Genomic DNA, 11,220 nt, shown 5'->3' with positions numbered 1-11,220 from the left:
TTGAAAAAGCACCTAGGGACAGTCATGACCTGGATGACCTGGATGACTGACCAAAGGAGTTTTTTGCAAGTCATAGATCAGTGGAGAAAATCAAAGGAAATAGAGCTCAATATGTTTTCTTGCTTTCAAACTACCCTTTTTCCCCTAAAATAAGAGATCCCCTGATAATAAACCCAATCGGACTTTTGAGCGCATGTGCTAAAATAAGCCCCCCCTGAAAATAAGCCCTTCCCAAAAATATTTAAATGCATGCGCAGCTGGTCCCAGCCATTTCCTCTGGTTAGGGAGACAGAGCTGGAAATCAGGTAAGATGGCAAGAGGAGCCCCGTCTTGCTCCACGTGCCCCAAAATAATAAGACATCCCTGAAAATAAGGCCAAGCGTTTATTTCGGGGTTCAAAAAAAATATATAAAACAGGGTCTTATTTTCAGGAAAACATGGCATTGGCAATTGCACCTTGGTAGAACTCCATCTGAGTAATTAGTGCATGATTTCTCAACCTTGGCACGTTTAAGACAGATGAACCAACTCTCAGAATTCCACAGCCAGCCAGACTGAAAGTTACTAAGGTTGAGAAACAATCAATTAGTGAGTTCCTTTTCTGTTGGCCACAACTGCTGGGGTTGAGACATCACCTGGACCAGAAGTAGGCAAGTAGGAAGCGAAAGAGCTTGCCAATCCCAAGGCCTTGCCCAGTTTGTTCTTCACCCTTCTCATAAGACAGGTGTCCTCTTCGTGAATGAGTTCGCAGAAGATGTTGTGACCTATGCCCAAGCAGTTATTACCAGACACAATGAGTCCTAAACAAACATATTTTATTAGAACAGCTGAGAATGATTTCATTCTCAGCTTAGTCCAAATTACGTCAAAAACAAAGTCCTTCAGAAAAAGTCCTTCGGGCCTTATCACAAACCTTTGTCTTCTTTGGCACCCTGCCAAAGGCTTTTCTTGGCAAGAACCCCATGAAGTTCAGAAACAGGAGATGCCGACAAGAAACAATTGTAGCAATGTTGCTTTCCTACAAATAACCCAAGAGCCATTGCTGCTCTCTTAAGCCTTTTGGGAGTGGCCAATCATCTCCTGGCCTTTCTCCCGAGTCGTCCTTTTTGCTTTAGATGCTCTTGCCTACTGGCAGCTCTTTGCACTAGGAACAGGCTCCTCCTGTTCCTCTGCCTCTCTGCTGTCCGCCTCTGGAGGCTCTGGAGTCCATGCATCACTTCCAGATGGCCCTGGGCCCATCTCTGTCTCCAATGCAGAACCCTCATCCGGGCCTTCCTCTGACTCCAGGACTGGCCCATTGTCCTCCCCAGCCTCCTCACTGTCTGATTCCGCTGCCAGGTCCACAGGCTGCTGGCGGACCACAACAAAAGTCCCAAAAGTCATAGATCACCAATTGTGGTCTTCTGAAATTGCTGTCCCCAGACAAGATCATTGTGATAAGCTGATAGAATTCAGGATTCCCTAGAGCACAGAGGGATAAAAACCAGGGTTCAGGAATGAAAATGGTTCTCCTTTTAATGAAAATTGGGATAAGCTTGGTACCGAATGGAAGAAGACACTGTGCAACACAAGGAGCCCATTCAAAGAGCTGGTGGCTGGAGAAACATCCATGCTGAGCTGCTTATATTACTCCTGGATCCTAGATCATGGTTATTATACATTTCAAAAAGAAAACTCAAAAGAGAAATCAGTACTTCGCTGGCACTATTTGGTTCGATCCTCTTCCGTGTATCTTTCATCAGTTAGAAACATTTGTCACCGATGGTTTTTAGGAAGCAGAATATACTTTGGTTGTGAACTTTTCACAGCCCCGAAGCCTCTCACAATGGCATGAATCTTTGCAATCTGACACAAGGATCCCTGCTGGAAGCTCACTTTGGGATTTAACTGGACCCTGAGAAGCCAGGAAAGATGCAAATCGCCGGAGAAACAATGATACAATGAATTTCTAGCGGAGTCATGACGCCCACAGCTGATGCTTCTTACTCAACTTGTTCAAGGTAGCCCTCCAACAATTTTGGCCCAAACTTAGCCCAAGCTGACACTTCTTCCACAACAATTTAGTGGCGTTGGAATGTTTGTTGTCTTTTTCCTTTTTTTTAAAAAAAAGACCATGCTTTCTTAAAAGATATACCGATGTATCTCCTGCTCCTCTCCAACTCCCATGTGGCTAAGTCCTTCCTGTTGCCACATCGTTCTATATTTAAAAAGCAGGTATAATGTATTTGCTTTGCAACCTGTCATGTCTGATTTCCAGGATGAACTCACTGTACAAAAATGTTCTTGACAGATTACATCGGCTTTACTACACGAGTCCCACGGAAAAAAAAAGGCACACCGGAATGGAATGGCTACGATAGCGCAGTAAGGCCACCCAGATCTGAGTCATAAGTGAGGCTGTGTAAATTTGATTGATAAATAAGTATTATTCGAGAAACATCTAGAACTCTAATAGACCCTAACATATATAACGTATGTCCTAGATTTTTTTTTTTTGTGGTGGTGATTTCCACAAAATGTCCACAATCCTACAGGTTTCACACAAACAATGAAGGCAACTTCCACCACAAATCTTTAGAGTGGGACATTAAGGTCACAAAGTCCTTAGGTTTCATTTCTGGCATCTCAGATTAAAAGGATCTGAGGCTCTTGCCATGTCAGATCTCTGTTTCAGGTTTTGCAGGTCAAGGGAGATAATAGGTCAGGTTGCTGCTGAGACTTAGATGCGAAGTCTCCCTCCTTTGATTTTAAGCCTGGGATAGAGTGCTTTGAAAGTTTGAAATCTTTGTTGACAGGCTGTGACTTTGCTTCTTTGCAATTTTTTTTTCTCCAATAGCCCCCCTCTTTTTGACATTCTGGATAACAGCTGTACTTTCCCCCATCTCCTTCCAGGTAGATGTCGATGATAGATAGATAGATAGATAGATAGATAGATAGATAGATAGATAGATAGATAGATAGATAGACAGACAGACAGACAGACAGACAGACAGACAGACAGACAGACAGACAGACAGACAGATAGAAAGATAGACCTAGATGGATGGATGGATGGGTGGGTGGATAGACAGACAGACAGACAAACAGACAGACAGACAGACAGACAGACAGACAGATAGATAGATAGATGATATAGATAGATAGATAGATAGATAGATAGATAGATAGATAGATAGATAGATAGATAGATAGATAGATAGATAGATAGATAGATAGATAGATAGATAGATAGACAGACAGACAGACAGACAGACAGACAGACAGACAGACAGACAGACAGAAAGATAAACCTAGATGGATGGATGAGTGGGTGGGTGGATAGATAGACAGACAGACAGACAGACAGACAGATAGATAGATGATAGATAGATAGAAAGAAAGATAGACCTAGATGGATGGATGGGTGGGTGGATAGACAGACAGACAGACAGACAGATAGATAGATGGATGATATAGATAGATAGATAGGTAGACAGACAGACAGATAGATAGATAGAAAGATAGACCTAGATGGATGGATGAGTGGGTGGGTGGATAGATAGACAGACAGACAGACAGATAGATGATAGATAGATAGATAGATGATAGATAGATAGATAGATAGATAGATAGATAGATAGATAGATAGATAGAAAGAAAGATAGACCTAGATGGATGAATGGGTGGGTGGATAGACAGACAGACAGACAGACAGATAGATAGATAGATGGATGATATAGATAGATGATAGATAGATAGATAGATAGATAGATAGATAGATAGATAGATAGATAGACAGACAGACAGACAGACAGACAGACAGACAGACAGACAGACAGACAGATAGATATAGACAGATGATAGGTAGGTAGGTAGGTAGGTAGGTAGGTAGATGATAGGGAAAGAGAGAGAGATGGATGGATGGATGGACGGACGGACAGACGGACAGATGATAGCTAGCTAGCTAGCTAGATGATAGCTTGATGAGAGAGAGACAGACAGACAGGCAGACTGGAGGTTTTTAAGAAGAAACTAGACAGTCACTTGTTTGAAATGGTATAGGATCTCCTGCTTGAGCATAGGGCTGGATTAGAAGAACTCCAAGGTCCCTTCCAGCTCTATTCTGATTCTGATTCAGATAGATAAATAGATAGATGATAGGGAACAGATGATAGATTGTAATAGACAGATGATAGATAGATAGACAAATAGACATGATAGGAGAGAGAGAGGGAGGGAGGGAGAGAGAGAGAGAGAGAAATTGATTTTCAAGCAAAGAAAAAAAATCCCTTCCATCCCATCATGTCTGATTCTCAGAGAAAGTCTGGACTGGTCCTTGCAGTTTTCTTGGGAAGATTTCAGAAGTGGTTTGCCCTTGCTTCCCTTCCTAGGGATGAGAGGAAATGACTGGCCCAAGGTCACCCAAGGTAGCATATGTGGTCCTCGCGTAACCCTCCTGAGTCTGTAGTTAGGAGAGCAGCCAAGATTGCTGGCATGGCCCTTGTCTAATGATGTGGTCACGTGATCTCATCCTTTGCAACCACAATGCTTAGCGGCACCAATTCCGGGCTCAATTGCTGTCGTAACCTGAGGAACTTACCTGTATACGCGGACATGCACACTCTATTCAAAAGATAGAAAAGAAGAAAAGTGATATTAAGACGTGGAAATATTTTTACTTGTACCACTAAACTCATTAACTGGAAGGTCTCATCTGAACAGCTCTTGTGAAATTAAAAAAACCACAGACGGCCAAACAAAATTTCTGGGAATGACAAAAAAAAAAAAAAAAGCTTATTTTCACTTATCCAAGAAACAGGCGTTGAAAATAGAAAGCAGTCTCCAACAAATATCCCAAATCCAGATACTGTACACATCACACCGCAAGGATTGCAGACAACAAAGCATCTTTCTAGCTACTTCAGAAAGTGGTATGACCTAGGCCCAAGTAGTTATTACCAGACACAATCAGTCCTAAACAAACATGTGTTATTAAGAACATCTGAGAATTACTTCACTCTCAGCTTAGTCCAAATTAATTCCAAAACAAAGTCCTTCAGAAACAGTCCTTCGGCCTTATCACAAACCTTTCTCTTCTTTGGCACCCTGCCAAAAACTTTTCTTGGCAAGAACCCCACGAAGTTCAGAAACAGGAGACAAGAAACAATTGTAGCAATGTTGCTTTCCTACAAAGGGCCCAAGAGCTGTTGCTGCTCTTTTAAGCCTTAGGGCCAATCATCTCCTGGCCTTACTCCCGAGTTGTCCTTTTTGCTTTAGCTGCTCTTGCCATCTGGCAGCTCTTTGCGTGTGTGCACTAGGAACAGACTGCTCCTATTCCTCTGCCTCTCTGCTGTCCATCTCTGGAGGCTCCAGAGTCGCGCGTTGCTCCCAGATGGCCCTGGTCCCATCTCTGCCTCTGACGCACAGCCTTTGTCCGAGCCTTCCAGGACTGGCCCATTGTCCTCCCCAGCCTCCTCACTGTCCGACTCCGCTGCCAGCTCTGCAGGTTACTGGCAGACTACAAGAGAAAGTCTTGGGGTGCACTTTCTGTCTAGAGAGATATTTAGGGATATTCAGCCCCTGAATTCACCCCCTCTTCAGCTTTCATTTCCCCGACCGGCTTTTCAGAAAAGAAATATTTCAAAGATGAAGACATATTCAGAAGGTTGGGCTTAGGGTTTAAATCCACCCATAACCAAGTCTGCCGTAAACAATAAACTCCGAAAAAAAACCTCAGCAACAGGCAGCTGTTACAGGTCTCGACATGACCAAGTATTTTAAAAAACCCGAAAACTGAGAAGAGACCCAGATTCTAAACAAGGGTTGAAGCTTGGCTCAACCATCAGACTGGGTTTAAGCAAAGCGAAGGTCCTTTTATCCCATTTATTTTGTGATGAAACACCTTTGGTTTTCTGGACCCATTTCCCGACTGCAGCTCATTAAAGCCTCACAGCCCAGCTTTTCGTGTTGTTTTACCAAAAGCACTGATGCTTAAAATGTAATTAAACTTAAAAGAAACAAATCTTTGTGTTCTTATCCCTTCATCCACACCCCCTTTGGGGGGGGGGGGGGAAGTACACGCACACACATATATTTTTAAAAGCTGAGTAGTTGTGTGTGTTTGGTTTTTTTTCTAAAGAAAGAAAGGCCGGTTAGGGAAAAAGTCTATGTTTCAAGTCCTTACCCATGCAACGTTTGCTCAACTGTTTGGCACGGCAAGCACGTTTAAATACTTGGGGTAACAGCTCTTCCGGAGGGACTTCTGCTCGCAGATTTTTTTTTCCCAAATAATAACCCAGCAAGTCTAGCTGTCCGACAAGGTGTCTTATTGAAATATCCCAAGCTGTTTGGGCTGTCATAGCTGTCGGCTACGGCGTTTGCACTTACGCCGCGTTGCTTTCGTTGCAAAAAATAGAAATTTGTGTCCTTCGCGTTGTTACATTACTAATGCTAAATATTTAATTCCCCCAGGTGCTAATTATAAATGAGGACTGGCAACAACACAGATTCAACTTTTTAATAAGAATGGCGAGAGCCATCGCAGTCTCTCTCTCTCTCTCTCTCTCTCTTTCAATTAATTAAATACACAGTTTACCAATAACCTCTTGTCAGCTTGCCCTCCAAGACCCGCGCTAATTTGTGCGAAATAAAAACGGTTTGAAAAATTAACAGATATGCTCGTCTGCTCCCTGTTATTCTATTAATTTTAAAAGGGCTGTCGAAGCAAGAGACTATCCTAAGAGTTACAGACCCAGGGTGCAAAGCTGAATTTAAGGAGCTGGGGAAGAATGGAAAAGGGCATTCACAGGCTGAAAATGTTTAAAGGTAAGGGTAAAGGTTCCCCTTCCACATATGTGCTAGTCGTTCCCGACTCTAGGGGGTGGTGCTCATCTCCATTTCAAAGCCGAAGAGCCAGTGCTGTCCGAAGATGTCTCCATGGTCATGTGGCCGGCATGACTCAATGCCAAAGGCGCACGGAATGGTATTACCTTCCCACCAAAGTTGGTCCCTATTTTTCTACTTTTTTTTTAAAAGTGCTTTCCAACTGCTAGGTTGGCAGAAGCTGGGACAAGTCATGGGAGCTCACCCCGTTACGCGGCACCAGGGATTCGAACCGCTGAACTGCCAACCTTTCGATCGACAAGCTCAGCGCCTTAGCCACTGAGCCACCGCATCCCTTTTGAAAATGTTTACAAGAATCTAATTAGCCCAGAAGAAACTCAAGAAAGGAATGCAAGACGCATATCTGGTCTTGTGGTGACACGCCAGAATGCCCTCAGACATAACATATGTGATTGCTCACTATATATGTAGTCCTCGACTTACAACAGTTCACTTAGTGACCATTCCAAGTGGCAATAGCACTGAAAAAAGTCTTCAAATTTATCCATGGTCTATCAGCGGCCAGGGAGTCCATAACAAATATTGAGATCATTTTAAGGGTTGGGATATTGTTCCGAGCAAATTCAGTTTGGCTAACAGAATGAAATCTCGTCGCCAATTCTAATACATTTGCAACTGCAGGAAAGAGAGGCAGAAAGGAAGGAAGGAAGGAAGGAAGGAAGGAAGGAAGGAAGGAAGGAAGGAAGGAAGGAGAGAGAGAAATGATTATGATGATATCAGATCTCTATATCTCTATGTAAATATATCTACAAAGATAGATTTGTGGACCATTTGCTAGAATAATCTTACCTTGTTCTTTTCAAATCGAGTTAAGTATGGTCCTCCCTGGCTTGCTGGATTATACTCCGTCGACAAAGTCTGTATTTTGCACGCAACGTATGCAAAGGAATTAAACATTAGTGTCGCAAACTTCTTTACAAAGCCAGACATTGTGTCGTCACAGGTGTTTGGTTGTACAAGGAAAGTAAACACTTACCTGCCATGGGAGCATAGGGAATAGCTGAAAGCAGCATTTTAACACACATCGCTTGATACAAGGTTTTTTTTGGAGGGGGGCTTAATAATGCAAAATGACTGCCATAATCTTTGAAGATGCCCGTCAGATCGCTGTTAAAAGAATTCCCTGCTCTTAAATTCAATTATTCAATCCCTTTGCGGCTGATCAAGCTGATTGACTCCGTCGCCTTCGACAAGACCTAAGTTTAACTCACAGAGAATCATCTATTGCAGTGGTTCCCAACCTTTTCTTGTTTGAGGCACAACCTTTTCTTGTTTGAGGCACCCTTGGAAAGCCTTTCAAAAGTTCCCGGCACCCTTATAAGGAAATAGATATTTAAAATCTCCGTAGCTCAAAAGTTCCCGGCACCCTCAAAAGATCTCACGGCACCCCTTAGTGCCGCGGCACACTGGTTGGGAACCACTGATCTATTGTAATGTCCTTCCTGTTAAAGACTACTTCAGCTTTAATTGCAACAATACTAGAGCAACCAATAGATTTAAACTTAATGTCAACCGCTTTAATCTAGATTGCAGAAAATATGACTTTTTTAACAGAATCATCAGTGTTTGGAATACTTTACCTGACTCTGTGGTCTCTTCCCATAATCCTAAAAACTTTAACCAAAAACTTTCTACTATTGACCTCACCCATTCCTTAAGAGGACCATAAGGGGCGTGCATAAGCGCACAAACGTGCCTACCGTTCCTGTCCTATTGTTTTTCTTTTCTTCTTCATATATACATACATATATATATATATATATATTTATATATGTATGTATGTATGTATGTATGTATGTATGTATGTATGTGTATATAAGATACACATATATATATATTTGTTTGTTTTCTGAGGTTTTCGCGGGTGTTTGTATGTAGGTCTTTGGTTATTCGGGTTTTCTCCCGCGTAAAATTGGAAGTGTCTTGGCGACGTTTCGACGAAGTCTCATTCGTCATCTTCAGGCTTCAGCTTCGTGCTTCTGGGAGCAATGTGTGATTGCAGCTGTTTCTTCCTTTTTAACTGCTAGTGGGGGTTTGAACTGATTGGGTGGGAGCTTGGCTGTGCTCTGATTGGATGTGGGTTTTTTTGTGCTCTGATTGGCTGGGGGTGTGTCCTGTTTGGGTGGGGGCTTGGTTGTGCTCAAATTAGTCTGTGTTGCAGGGGGATCTGAGCTAGTGAGCTGCACTGCTGCTGTTTGGCTTCGTGTTCGTGGTCGTGCTACATCTTCGTAGTGGGTGTCAGTCTGCTGCATGTATGGATTGGAGGGGTTTGAAATGGCTAATGTTGCAGCTGCGGTCTGGCTTCTGGTCCTTGGTCGTGCTTCCTGATCAGTGTGGGTTTGGGTGTGCTTTCTGGGTGGATGTGTGGTGGTGACATCCTGTGTGGACCTCGTGAGTGTGGGTCTGGTGTCATTCCTCGTGTTAGGGACACGTTTGTCAATAAGGGCAGGTTTCAAATGGCTGGTAGGCGGAGGTATCATCTCGTTTGTTCATGCTGTGTGGGCGTTTTTCTATCTCGATGGCTTCTCTGATTATTCTGTTGTTAAAGTGTTCAGTTTTGGCGATAGTTCTGGTCTTTTTAAAGTCAATATCGTGTCCTGTGACTTTAAAGTGTTGGACCAGGGAAGAAGTTGGTTCCTCTTTTTTGAATGAGTTCTTGTGTTCTTCAATGCGTGCACTTATTCTTCTGTTGGTTTGTCCAATGTATGTGGTGGGGCAGGCGGTGCATGGGATTTCATATACTCCTTGATTTTCTAACTCAATTTTGTCTTTGGGGTTTCTTAGGATGGTGGATATTTTTTGGTTTGTGCAGAATGCTGTCTTGATGTTATGTTTGTGGAGGATCTTGCTGATTCTGTCTGTGGTGCCTTTTATATATTAACCAACCTACTCCAAGACCCTGCATACAAGCCCCTAAAAACAGACCCCACCACCTACCTAGAAAAAACCACTAGATCCAAAATAAAAGCCTCCCCCATCAGCGAAGAAATCCAACAAAGAATCATTCCCAGAGAGAAATCATCCAGATGCCCTAAGCTCTACGGCCTCCCCAAGATACACAAAGAAGGAACCCCACTCAGACCCATAGTCAGCTCCATAGGCTCACCTCTACAAAACCTAGCCAAATTTCTCGCCAAACAACTACAGCCCTATGCAGAATCCATCGCCTCACACGTAAAAAACTCATTCCAGTTCATAGAGATCATAAAGAAACAAAACTTACAGCCCAGCGACCTACTCGTGAGCTTTGATGTCATATCCCTCTTCACCCAAGTGCCAATCAAAGAAGCCTTGACAGCTATCCAAAACAAATATAACCCCCAAGCACATCCTAGATCTGACCAACCACTGCCTATCCAACACATACTTCATCTATAACGGACAAAAATACAAACAAATAGAAGGCGCACCCATGGGATCACCCTCTCACCTGTCATTGCCAACCTCTACATGGAACACTTTGAAACCCAAGCACTAGAAAAATCTGATCACAAACCCAAACTCTGGCTCAGATACGTAGACGACACCTTCATAATCTGGCCACACGGGAAAGAAAAACTTGAAAACTTCCTCACACACCTCAATAGCCTACACCCCAAAATACAGTTCACCATGGAAACAGAAGTTAACAACCAACTTCCTTCCTAGATGTCTTAGTCTACAAGAAACCCAATGGCTCCCTAGGACACACCATCTACCAGAAGAAAACACACACAAACCGCTATCTGCATGCACTCTCACACCACCACCCAGCACAGATCAACTCCGTAGCCAAGACACTCATCTCTAGAACAAAATGCTTAGCTGACGAACAACACCTAAAACCGAACTACACACTCTCACAAACGTACTAACATCCAATGGATTCCAGAGAAATAAGATTACCAAACTAATCCAAAAGAACCCCCACTAAAACCCAAGACAGAGAGCAAGAAAATGGCACAGCCCTCCTCCCATATATAAAAGGCACCACAGACAGAATCAGCAAGATCCTCCACAAACATAACATCAAGACAGCATTCTGCACAAACCAAAAATATCCACCATCCTAAGAAACCCCAAAGACAAAATTGAGTTAGAAAATCAAGGAGTATATGAAATCCCATGCACCGCCTGCCCCACCACATACATTGGACAAACCAACAGAAGAATAAGTGCACGATTGAAGAACACAAGAACTCATTCAAAAGAGGAACCAACTTCTTCCTGGTCCAACACTTTAAAGTCACAGGACACGATATTGACTTTAAAAGACCAGAACTATCGCCAAAACTGAACACTTTAACAACAGAATAATCAGAGAAGCCATCGAGATAGAAAAACGCCCACACAGCATGA

General features: G+C 43.0%; 1 long non-coding RNA gene across 3 annotated transcripts in view; it reads right to left on the bottom strand.

The window, feature by feature from the left end:
• Nucleotides 1–357: 357 nt before the first annotated feature.
• Nucleotides 358–11,220, bottom strand: part of LOC131184262 (uncharacterized) — a 31,751-nt gene continuing 20,888 nt past the window's right edge. For 2 of the 3 annotated variants that reach the window (XR_009151941.1, XR_009151944.1), the window contains one exon: nt 3,551–4,602. This is a non-coding gene — a long non-coding RNA (uncharacterized LOC131184262). Of the gene's footprint in view, nt 1,462–3,550; nt 4,603–4,658; nt 4,745–11,220 lie in introns of those variants that run through there. The other variant, XR_009151943.1, reaches the window with a different exon arrangement.

This window comes from Ahaetulla prasina, chromosome 12 (genome assembly GCF_028640845.1).
Source record: "Ahaetulla prasina isolate Xishuangbanna chromosome 12, ASM2864084v1, whole genome shotgun sequence".
NCBI classification, from domain to species: domain Eukaryota; kingdom Metazoa; phylum Chordata; class Lepidosauria; order Squamata; family Colubridae; genus Ahaetulla; species Ahaetulla prasina.
The sequence above is the reverse complement of the archived record's forward strand: the minus strand, read 5'-3'. Positions and strand labels throughout refer to the sequence as shown.